Source organism: Vicia villosa, unplaced genomic scaffold, assembly GCF_029867415.1.
Source record: "Vicia villosa cultivar HV-30 ecotype Madison, WI unplaced genomic scaffold, Vvil1.0 ctg.000799F_1_1, whole genome shotgun sequence".
NCBI classification, from domain to species: Eukaryota; Viridiplantae; Streptophyta; class Magnoliopsida; order Fabales; family Fabaceae; genus Vicia; species Vicia villosa.
The window spans coordinates 458,042-470,556 of NW_026705354.1; the positions used below are offsets into that span (position 1 = coordinate 458,042).

Below are 12,515 nucleotides of genomic sequence, written 5' to 3' on the forward strand. Positions count from 1 at the left end.
GGTCTGACGATAAGGTTGGAGTTTCAACAAAACAAGATCACCAACCTTGAAGGTAAAGTCCATGCATTTAGTGTTAGCTTGTTTTTCTATTTGAATTTTAATTTTCTGTAAGTTGGCTTTTAATTGTGTTACAATGGTTTCTCTTTGTTGCAGAGATAGATCTAAAACTTCCTCCTTGGTGGATCCGGTTACATAGTCAGGGATTGATGGTGGATCTCGATCTTAAAGTGCCTTGAAGGGAGTCATCTGGATAGCTATGTGGAAGGAGGTATTGTACCAATACTCGGCGAGGTGCAAAAATTTATACCGGTTACGGGGTTGATCGTTAGCAAGGCATCTCAAGTATGTTTCTAAGGACCTATTCACAACTTCGGTTTGACCGTCTGTTTTTGGATGATAAGATGAATTGTATTTTAGTGTAGTTCCTTGGATATTAAAGAAATATTTCCAGAAGTTATTGAGAAACAAGGGTTTGCGGTCCAAGATGATAGACTTCGAAAGTCCATGAAGCCAAAAAAAGTTCAACATAAAAATGGGTAGCAAGGTCCTTTGCATAGAACTTTGATGGTAAGGCGAGGAAATGGATAAATTTTGTTAGACGATCGCAAATGAACCAAATAACAGTGTGTCCAAAAGAGTTAGGTAGATGGGTGATTAAGTCCATTGTCAGTTCATCCCAACCCTTGTTTTGAACAGGTAAAGGTTGAAGTAGCCCTTTCTTCTTTTGAGTCAGATACTTATTATGTTGACAAATATCACAATTCTTAACCATGTGCTTCACTGCGAGGTTAACTCCTGGCTAACGAAAAGGAGATGCAAGGCGTGCAAAGTTGCTTTGCTCCCAGAATGACCTGCGGTGGGGGTAGCATGGTATTCATGAAGTATGCTCTTGCAAAGTTGTTGAGTATCAGGTATGAAAATTATGTTCTTGTAGTAAAGAATAAAATTTTAAAACTTGTAAAAGTTCTTATCTGTTGTACTTTTTCACTTTGCTTGACAAGAGTTTGATCTAAGTTTTCATTTACATAGAATTGGCGGAGGGCTGCTAGAAGACCAAGAATATGAGAGGACAAGGTTAAAAGTTGTGGTGTATCCATGCCAAACTTTCTACTCAGGGCATATGCAACTACATTATATTTTCCAACTTTGTAGAAAATCTCAAAATTAAAAATTTGCAATTTAGTAGCCCACTTTTGCTGTTCCGGTGTTTGAATCTTTTATGGTAACAAATTTTTGAAGCTCTTTTGATCGGTGTAAATGTGGAACTTTTGGCCGATAATGTACTTAAGCCATTTTTATAGCCTCGGAGATGGCAAACATCTCTCGGACGTACACAAATGTTTATTGTATCCACTGCAAAAACCATCTCTTGAGCAGATAATGTACTTACGCCATTTTTTCAGGATCAGGAGCAACACCATCTCTTGATATCACATGACCTAGATAATCAATTCTATCCACTGCAAAAACACACTTTGAAATTTTCATAAAAAAAGAATGTGCTTTTAATAACTCAAAAACAACCTGCAAATGATGTAAGTGATCTTTAAAATTATTGCTATAAATAAAGATGTCATAAAAAAACTAAAACAAACCGTCGTAAGTGAGGTCGTGAGAGGTCATTCATTGCTGACTGAAAAGTAGAGGGTGCATTTGTGAGTCTAAAGGGCATTACAAGAAATTCATAATGCCCGTCAAAAGTGCAAAAAGTTGTCTTATGTGTATCATCCGATGCAACCCGGGTCTGGTGATAGCCAGAGCGTAAATCTATCTTGGTAAAAATGGTGGCTGAGCCAAGCTCATCTTGTAATTCGTCTATAGTTGGGATGGGGAATTTGTCTTTGATTGTAACTGCGTTATAAGCTCGATAATCTACACAAAAACGCCAATTGCCATCTTTTTTTACTAGGATAATTGGTGAGGAAAAAAGGTTGTTACTAGGGATAATGTTTCCATTGATAAACATTTCTAGAATGATCGATGTCATCGCATCTTATGTGATGGTCATGGGGTCTGATTAATGGTAAACTTGTTGGGATGTAAAAAATGGGCTCATGAGTTTTGATAATGTTAGAAATGGCAGGGTGAAGATTAGAGGGTAGAGTGCTTATCGGAGAGGTGTGATTATCTGTTGGTGGGGAAGGAGAGTCTAATGGTTGCAAGATCATTAAGTGGAAAGTATAGATGGAATTGGTGTGTATAAGATGGCGTAATTGGTGAAAGGTGGACAGGGTTTGATGGTATTTTGAATCACCCTTTAAGGTGATTGATTTTTCTTTGTGGGTAAAAGAGATTAAAGGTATGGAAAAATCAGCTTGGATGGGGCCTAGAGTTCTCAACCAAGCCATTCCAAGAATGACATATGCCCCCTCTATAGGAAGTAAGTAAAAAGGGAGGGTGAAGGGTTTGTTTTGTAGAACAATTTGAACATCCTCACAACTCCTTCACATTGTAGATGGGAAACATTTCCCACCATAACAGAAAATTGGGTTATTGGGGTGGTTAGGAGATTAAGATGATGAGCAATTATGGGCTGCAAGATATTGTGGGTGCTACCCGTGTCCATAAGAACCATTACAGATAGACCACCAATCTGTCCTTTGAACTTAAGAGTTTGTGGAGAACACTGCCCTGTTAAAGCATGTGTAGATAGCTAAAAATAAGTATCATCAAGGGCTGTGTCCTACTCCATTTCATTAGTTTCAAGTTCAATATTAAGGATTTTCTTTATAATCATCTTCAGCCAAAAGTAGTAAAAACCTGCCAGCTGAGCATTTGTGGCCAACAACAAATTTTTTCATCGCAATTGAACATAATCCTTGAGCCCTTCTTTCTTGTAATTAAGCTTCTGAAAGTCTTTTAATTGGGATTCTTGCTGGTACAGTAGGTTGAAGCTGTTTAATGGGGTTGGAAACTTGGGTATTAGTCATTTGGGTGACTTTGGAATTTGGGGGGTTTGAGATAAAAGGGTTAGGTTTTGGAGTGTAGTTATTGAAAGGTTTTGAGAATTTTGATTTGGAATCTTTGAGTTTGGATTCAATAAGTTTTGCGAAACCAATTGCTTGGGAAATTGAAGATGGTCAGTGAACGACCATTTCATTGCGAATTTCTAAGTTTAAACCGGAAATAAAACAATTTAAAATGGCATCTTGAGGTAGTCCAACAACCTGGTTTCCTAATTTCTCAAACTTTGTTTGATACTCCACAACAGAATCCTCTTGTTTCAATTTGAATAATTTAGCTTCATGGTTGTCATATGTAGAAGGACCAAAATGTAATTCTAAGGCTCCTGTGAAAGAACCCCAATCGATTAATAAACGATTTTGGTGCATCCATTTAAACCAACTCAAAGCATCTCCTTTCATATAAAATTAAATTAAATGTAATCTATTTTCTTGAGGCAATCGGTAAAAATCAAAAAATTGGGCAGCTTGGAATAACCATTCTAATGAATTTGAACCATCAAACAAAGCTAATTCCAATTTAGGGGTTCTAAATGGGGGTATTGGGGTGATGGATGGGAGTTGAGTGTAAGAGGATTGTGGATAAAATGGAGGATAAGGTTGTGGGGATGAAAATGCAGGTGGGGGGATGTGAGTTCCAAATGATGGCGGTGGATGTGGGAGTGTGGCCATAAGTCTAAAGGTTATAAGGATAGGAGGTTGTGTCGTAAAAAGAGAAAAAATGGGTGGTTGTGTAAAGGAATGGGACAGATTTGGGTGTTGTCTAGTTGGGGTGAAATTGGGATAATCGCTATATGAGATGTGGGTTGTAGTCATGGGTGTAGAGATAAGGTTTTGAAAGATACATGATGAAGAAGTTATTGTATGAACAATTGCAATATGTTATTTCTCCTTTTGTGCAACCAGCTTTGTCAAGATGGACATGATAGAGTCATATCGAATATCAACCACATGCTTATCAGTCTCCAAACACGTGTGGATCTGTGCCACATGTTGCTGCAGATCTGCAGCAACTTTGTCTAAACGGTCATCAAGTTGTTGTTGGGTTTCATTCATGGCATTGTCAAGGTGCATATGGGCTGTTTAGACAACTTCTTCTATTATTTCTTTAGAAGAAGGATCGGTATGTTTGGGGAGAGCCATGAGTGCAAGGATTGAAAGAACCAATAATAGAATACACTGGCTAAATTTAGATCTAGGTTGCATAAGAGGATAAAACATAAAGAACAACTTTTCTCGTTCAAAATTCCATCAGCACTTACATGATATAAATATATATATATAGGGGACGTATCAAATGAGAACTTTAGTTATTATGAGAACTGAGAACTTTTAATAATAACCGTACGATTTAAAATCAATGTCTTAGATTTTACTTAAATTTTAAGAGATAGTAATTAATGGATAGATTCTGGTTTAGATACATATCACATTAAACCAAATCTGAGCATTGATTTTAAATCGTACGGTTATTATTAAAAGTTCTCAGTTCTCATAATAGCTAAAATTCTCATTTGATACGTCCCCATATATATATATATATATATATATATATATATATATATATATATATATATATATATATATATATATATATATATATATATATATATACACACACACACACTAGTGTTTAGACCCGTGCGAGGCACGGGCAAAACATGTATAAGAAAAATAAATCTATTAAATTAATTGATAAATCACAAAATTAATTTACGAAAAAATAGAAATATTTTTTAACATGTTTTTAATTGTTAATAATAAAAATGTTTGGAAATACTTTTTCGTATAGCTTTTCTATGGTTAATAGATAGAGACCGTAGTAAATAATAACAATCAATAATACGTATAATAATTCCACTACTTAATAATTTAATAGTAAAAAAAATATAGACTCAATTTGACATTCAGATTATTTAATAATCTAATAGTAAAAAAATATAGACTCAATTTCACATTCAGATTATGAATTAAACTTAAGAAATATAATGATGTAATGTTGTTACAATATGAGATATGACATAAAAATAAATTGATTGGCAAACATCGATGTGTGAAAACAATGAAATGAAAACAGATTGTCCTTAAAAAATTGACTTGGTTGTGTAACAACATTATAATATAAAGACACAATAATGTTTTATATTCCCCAGTCAAGCTACGGAAAATATTGCACGAAAGATCAATTACAAAATAAGAAAACCAAATATGTCAAAAGTTATATAATAAAACAAACATTGTATAATACATTTAATAATTTAACGAAACAACTTGAAATTATGGTATATGAACACCGAAGAGAACAGTCAGAAGGCAAGGCACTTGTGATGAATGGATGCAATATCACAAACTGTAACGTAACACAGTAGGGATGAAGGCTGCACTAACACAAACAAAATGAAAAATGTTATTTTAAAAAACCGAGATCGAAACAATTTATAAGTAAGGCAGCGTGAATTCAACATGAATGTTGGAATGGAAACAACCTATAGCAATAAAAGTGCATGAAGAATGAAAATATACAAATATCATTTTTTTCATACGTTTCTATAAACATATAAACAAATGAATTGAGGGCATAAACTTACATTATCATAAATTGTCAAAAATCTCGCCGTACACAACATTGGTAGTTTCCGCACACGGATTTCCATTGTCGTCTAAAATAAGAATTTTCAATCCTTTTCTTGACTTCACCCTTGAAACAACCACATACAACTGGCCATGAGTGAATACGGGGCGTTGCAAGTACAAATCGACCTGAGATAGAGATTGACCTTGGCTTTTATTAATGGTCATTGCAAAACACAACGCAATTGGAAATTGTCTCCTTTGAAACTTAAATGGAAAACTCGGGTCCGATGGAATCAAGTTCATCCTCGGTATGTAAATCTTGTCACCAATATTTCTTCCTGTAATTATAGTGGCACCAATAATGTTTGGACACATCTCATTTATGAGTAATCTTGTCCTATTGCAAAGTCCACTGGCCTGATCTATATTCCTCAGCAGCATAACTGGAACACCAATTTTCAACGTTAACTTGTGATTGGGCATTCCGGAACACTTCATGTCGTTCAAAAATTATGTTGTGAACCAATCAGGCTGCACTCCACTATTTTCATCTGATATAACAGTTGAGTCAGAACTAAAATAAACCTTTTCATCACCTGGTATTAACGATAGGACAAAATCATTAACAAAATCCACAGAATCATGAGTGGGAGAAAGTAACGCTCTCTCCTCGTAGAATTTCAAATTGTTCATGTTTTGCAACAACATTGGATATGTTAATTCAACCAGAGATAATAAAGGATTATGACTATCTGTAACTAATAAGTTTCTAGGAATATCAATCTTTCTCTCGCCGCACATTGGACTCGTGCTTTCCATTGCCGATATCAAGCAACCACTCTGCAAACCATCTAAGCTCATCAGAATTTCCATTCAAGTTTGCATCGGCCAGCCGCATATTCTTTGACAAAGTTAATACCTTGCAATAATTCCATATATCAGATGAGTTTATTGACGCCAACACAACATCATGCCTGCAACCCTTTCTAATAACAGGAAAAATTTGTCTAAAATCTCCTCCAAAAACAACGACCTTTCCACCAAAAGGTTTATATTTGTTTGAATCATCTACATCTCTCATGATGTCTCTTAAGGAACGATCGACAGATTCAGCACAAAATCTATTCAACATTGGTGCTTCATCCCATATAATAAGCTTGGCATGCGAAATAAGATTACACCTGTCTGTACGTTTTTTGATGTTGCACGTAGACGTCTCATTTGTAACTAAAGGAATAGAGAACATAGAATGAGCAGTCTTTCCTCCGGGTAACAATAAAGCTGCTCTTCCACTCGAAGCAACATTTAAAACTATTAAACCTTGGGACCTAAGAGCAGCCGATAGCGTTTTCCAAATAAATGTTTTCCCAGTCCCTCCATATCCATGTAAAAAATAAAAACCTCCAGTGTTAGTCATAACAGCATGGTAAATCTCTTCATAAACTAACCTCTGTTCAGACGTTAAAGTCATCATCAAATACGCGTGGGTTGCAGCCAACTCTTCTCTGTCGTAGTTTAATTCGGCAGTCATTAGACCATTTTGAAATTGAGCCATTTCTGAATTTGAAGGTTTTGGCATGGACTCAATGTTTTTGAGAGACTTACCATTCATAGAGAGCAATTTCTCAATCTCAATCAGACAAAGATTTTTCAAGTCGTTGTCGCTAATATGCAAACCTACAGTATGTACACAATTGTTTGACACTTGATAATTATGAAAAAATAAAGAGAAAACGTAATCAATATATAAGGGATTACCTGGATTGCTTAGCCGCTTTCTTGCATATTAGCAACAATAACATAACAAAAAGCCTCCGAATCAATATATAAGGGAATTCATCGTACGTTAAATCCCTTCCATCTGGATATTTCTTGTTCGCCTTAAACCAAGCCAGAAACATTGTATCAATTTCTTCGTTACGCGAAACAACTGACTCAATTGGATTATTTTCTGAAAACATTATAGCCTGCTCATTTTCAAGATGAAAAGAAAGCCTTATGACGGCAGGCCGTCGTTGATGTATGTCATACTCGAAAATCCTCCAGACGGCCTCACACGGTGCCATATATCTACATTCGTAGTACTGCTTTATTTCATCCAAAACTCGCCCATCTTCCGTTCGGTTTGAAATTGCTATCGTAGCCCTGTCAGGTCCTTTATTAACATATTTGAACAAATACTTGATAGCATTTCCTTTGTTGCAGTACTCAACATTTATGTGCGCTTGATACGTAACTAGCAATTGTGGATTGTAAGGAACAACATATCTATTGTCCAATCGTATCCCCTTCTTCATAACAAACAAACCAGTATCACGACGCATGTACTTTGGATAGCCTTCGTCGTTAATTAGTGTGGAATTCTGGAAGTCTTTAGGAAAATATTTAGAGCATTTTCCATCTTTCATGCACGGGGAATTAACATTGGCTTTTCCACATGGACCGTGAATCATAAAACTGGAAACAACTTTTGCAAGTTTTGGATAAACCCTGTGATCAGGAAGTTCTGCAGATATGAACTTGTCTATATCAGAACCCGTCTTCAGGGAGTTTGATGGATCGAGCCACAACAATATGTGGGCGTGCGGCAGTCCCCTCTTTTGGAACTCTATGGTGTAAGTACCTGTTTATCAAAAAATCAAATGTATGAATGCTTAGAAAATAAAAAATTTGATTCTAACATTTGAAATACACAAACAAATAAATAAGCCTGTTAAATCACCTACAACAACTTCTCCAAACAACTTATCTTTTTTAAATGCGGACATCATGTGATCAAGTTTTCCCTTAAAGATCCTACAAACAATGTCAGGACGATCACTGGCAGTCAGTCCTCGGTTAGTAACAAATTTTTTTATTTCTGGCCAATTTGCATTGCAAGTGATGGTGATGAACAGATCAGGATATCCAAATCTTTTGCAAATGGCCATTGCATCCTGACAGTTGTTAAACATGTATCAGGGTCCCCCGGTAAACGACGAAGGTATAATAACACGTTTCCCTAACGCAGATGGTTGATTTTCACCGTTGTGTATTGCTTCTTGTAAACCACTCAAAATATCACATCTTATTGATGCTTGATTTAGACGAACCCAACACAACCTTTGTGATTCAATCATTGTAAAGGTATCCACTACAAATTGTTGAAATAATCTTCCAACATTGACAATGACTCCGGGTTCAAATTCTCTCTCTTGTATCCGAAAAGCTACAAAGTCTCTAAATGTCACTTGAAGTCATTTCCTTTTTCCTTCATTTATAACAGACTCTCTATAAGGAATCATTTCGTTATATTGGTTTTCACCGTAGGGGAATAACAACGGATATTGTAGAGGTAGGAATGAGACATGATTTTCCTTGATCTTTTCCAAATGACCAGACATTTTCCTAACAATAATATCTCTCCCAGGTTCGAGATTTTCAAAATCTCCTACGATTAAAGCAGCAACCTCATCACATGTGGGCAAATTATGTGTCCGTGGATCCTTTGTTCTATTTCTAAAAAGCCTTAAACAAAAATCTGATGAGTTGCCTTGTTGCATGTGGTTGCGTACTTTCCTAAAAGACTTTGCCAAGACATTGTGTTCATCAACCATCTTTGTGATGTCTTCGACCAGAGTATAATCCAGCTTGTCTGTGTTGTCTTTGGACCTACATAAAGATGAATATAATTATTCGCATATAAACGGAACCGTATCAAACAAAAACATAATAATGTATGGAAGATTATTAACATACCGGAAATGACCAATTCTATTAGTAGTCTCATTCTGTGTGTCGTAAATATATAACTGGGCAAATTTTGGCGTCACTCCTTCATCTGGTATGAGACTCCCAATTTTATGGAAAATTTGACCACTAAGAATAAATTGAGGAGGACCTCCACTTGAGGTAGACTGTACCTTCCCACCAATAGAGGTGAAACAAAACATACTATTATATGCACGAATGTTTTCTCTGTAATGCTTACTGCGCGAGTCTTGTCCGTTGATCAAATTATGAAGCAAAGTTGGAGGAGTTGATTCATATGGAAGATGTACAGTTCCTTTCAAACAACAAAGAGAAAAAACAACATTCAATGTGGAATTTTCATGTTTGTTTGATCGGTCCTCATACCACATTTGAGCACCACAATAAGGACATACGTATGGTGGATCTCCAAAATCAACAATATCTGTTCAAAACATGTATGTGAATGATCAGGTAATATAATTTCTACTTAGTTAAATATTTCTACTATGTTAAATATAGATCACCTTTACTTTCAGCATCTGCATATTGTTCAGTTTGTAAAATGGTTGTATTGCAATTTGTGCTTGTACCTAAGGATTGAAAAATTGGATAGCATGTAAATGTAAAAGTTTTAAATGCCACATGTATAATCAACTGAAATTGCCACTGTTAAAAACAAAATATTGAAATTGCAAATTTAAGAATATTTACTTTCAAGGACAGTATAATCAACTGTCGATTGTTCGGGAATATCCAATTCGAACGGAGGAATAGATTGAAGAACATGAACAGGCTGATATACGGTTTTAGGAACACCGATGGAATTTGTATTAATTACTTCTGACATAGGTCCGTTAACTGACAACGGAGGGGCAGCAGGGTCACCTGTAGTAATAGAATTTGGAAAATTAAAAAGTAGACATTGAAACATACTACATTAGTTGTTAATTCTTTAATCATAGATAAGTCACACAAAATATGAACATATTGCATACCACATGGTTCATTATTTCTCATCAACATCATCCTACGCCGCGTATACCTTGCTGTAATTCAAATAACAGATTTTAATGGATAATGAAAAAAAATATAATATGGAATACACAGACAAAAGTATTATATAAAAATATGCATTTGCAATACATGCGGCAGTTTCAACTTCAGCAGAAGTAGTTGTTGCATAACTTGGACTTTTGCGTTTATTGCACAAAATATCAGAATAACGTTCATCAGGCGAAATGCAAACTGCAAAGAAAATTTAATGTTAATTGGATACGTATCAACATAGATAAATTTATATATTTAACAAAAATAACCCCTACCATTTGTTAACGAAGACAACGAAGTTCTGGGTTGTTGAAGTTGTATATTGCTCGAAGCTTCATAGTTATATCCGATGGGTGTAACATTCTCACCTAACATATAATTAGATCAATACAATATGAGAACACCAAAATAAAATACATTTTCATAATAAATTATACAACTAAACAGTATAATAACCAAGCAAAAAAAGATAGGATTTATCTGCATTATGGATAGCTACCACCTTGCTGCAAAGACTTCTGCCTCATCAATAACTTTCTCCTTGCTCTCGCAGCAGATGAGTTATTATCAACCATTTCAATAAGGAACTATGATCTACACCAGTGTAAAATATGAGAAGATGTAACAGCAGACAACACTTAAAAAATATGAGAACACCTATGATATATTAATAGAGCATACAGTATCTTCTAAATCTATTATGATACTTGAATAATGATAATGATGTAGACAGTTCCCAATAACTTGTATCACCCAAGACAATCAATTGGACATTAATTATTCATTAATTATGTAATATGGAAAAATAACAATCATACTTGAGAAACCATTCGTATTCAGACATGCATCAACCATAATACATAATAAAGATTGCCTATGATGTTTTATTGAGATGACCAAATGACATAGTAATAAATGTTGTATAGTGAATTACCACAAAAAACAGAGAGTATAGGGTGTCGTCCAAGGCGTAATGAATACCATTATTAAATCCAAGTCATAAGGTGATAGTTAACAACCATTTCCGTATAACTTGTTTATCACTTATAGTTAACTTTGTAATTGCATTAGTAAAGGTAAATGAACACGAAAGAACAATAGTAAAGGTAAATTAGATATCTGATACGCATAATCAAAAGAAATGGAACACATGAAATTGCATTACATTGCATTACATCTATTTTAAAGTACCAAACTAAGCATAGGAGAAAAGATATTAAAGCAAAATTGGGCTAAACAACTGCCACATAAATCCATAATTCTGAAATTGTAGACTACACAAAAAGTAACGCATGAAACATAAACTTAAGATATTTGAACTAAAAACTTATTCATTCCTTCTCAATCTTGACATTTTTCAGGATCCTTGAACCTGCTTCATCATCATCACCAGCAACATGTATAATTCCCCTTTTAACAGGAGTGCAATCTGCTGAAACTGTCTCAATGTCAACTGAATTAGAGCAGTTGCCTTCAGATTTGTTCTCAGCACCTACAATGTCAAACTTCGAACTCAAATCTCAAGCAACAACATCAAATATGGCACTCTGAACACATTTGTCTCCCAAAGTCTCGTGCAATGTATGAGAGGTCTAAAGATAAAAAAATGACCAGGCATCAGTAATATGAACATAAAATACAACCTTTAAAATAAAACTAAAGAGTATGAACTTAATAATGGTTAACACCTTAACTACTGAATTTAAATCTTGAATATCTCCTTCAACATTATCATTTGGCACGACAGAAGTATTCAAGTCATCATCACCAGCACCAGAATCCTAAATATTAGATAGATTCACAAATGTCTCAATTAAATGGTAAAATAACTATAATTAACATTATACAAAATAATTTTAATAAGAAATAAATCGAAACATAGTATGATCAACCTTTGCAACAGATTTGTACTTAGAAATTATACTTTGGTCAGCACAAACTTTCTTCACTCGAAAAGATTGTTCAAATCCGGAGTTCGCATCAGATTTAACTTCTATTTTGAAAAGGAATGTCTGATCAACTAAGCCACAAATTACTTTAGGGACTATTGTTGGCTCAGATGCCTAACAAAAAAGGAAAATACAATTGAGATTAACACATGTATTACGTAGTTTATATTGGGACAATTAAAACAAACGAAATAAAAGTAAATGTTGCAGTGCATAATTACCCTGTCCATTTCAGCAACTAATTCCATAC

The 12,515-nt window shown here is 34.7% G+C and overlaps 1 pseudogene; it reads right to left on the reverse strand.

Annotated features, from left to right (window-relative positions):
* Positions 1–5,555: 5,555 nt before the first annotated feature.
* LOC131631281 (uncharacterized) lies at positions 5,556–9,700 on the reverse strand (annotated as a pseudogene).
* Positions 9,701–12,515: the final 2,815 nt, after the last annotated feature.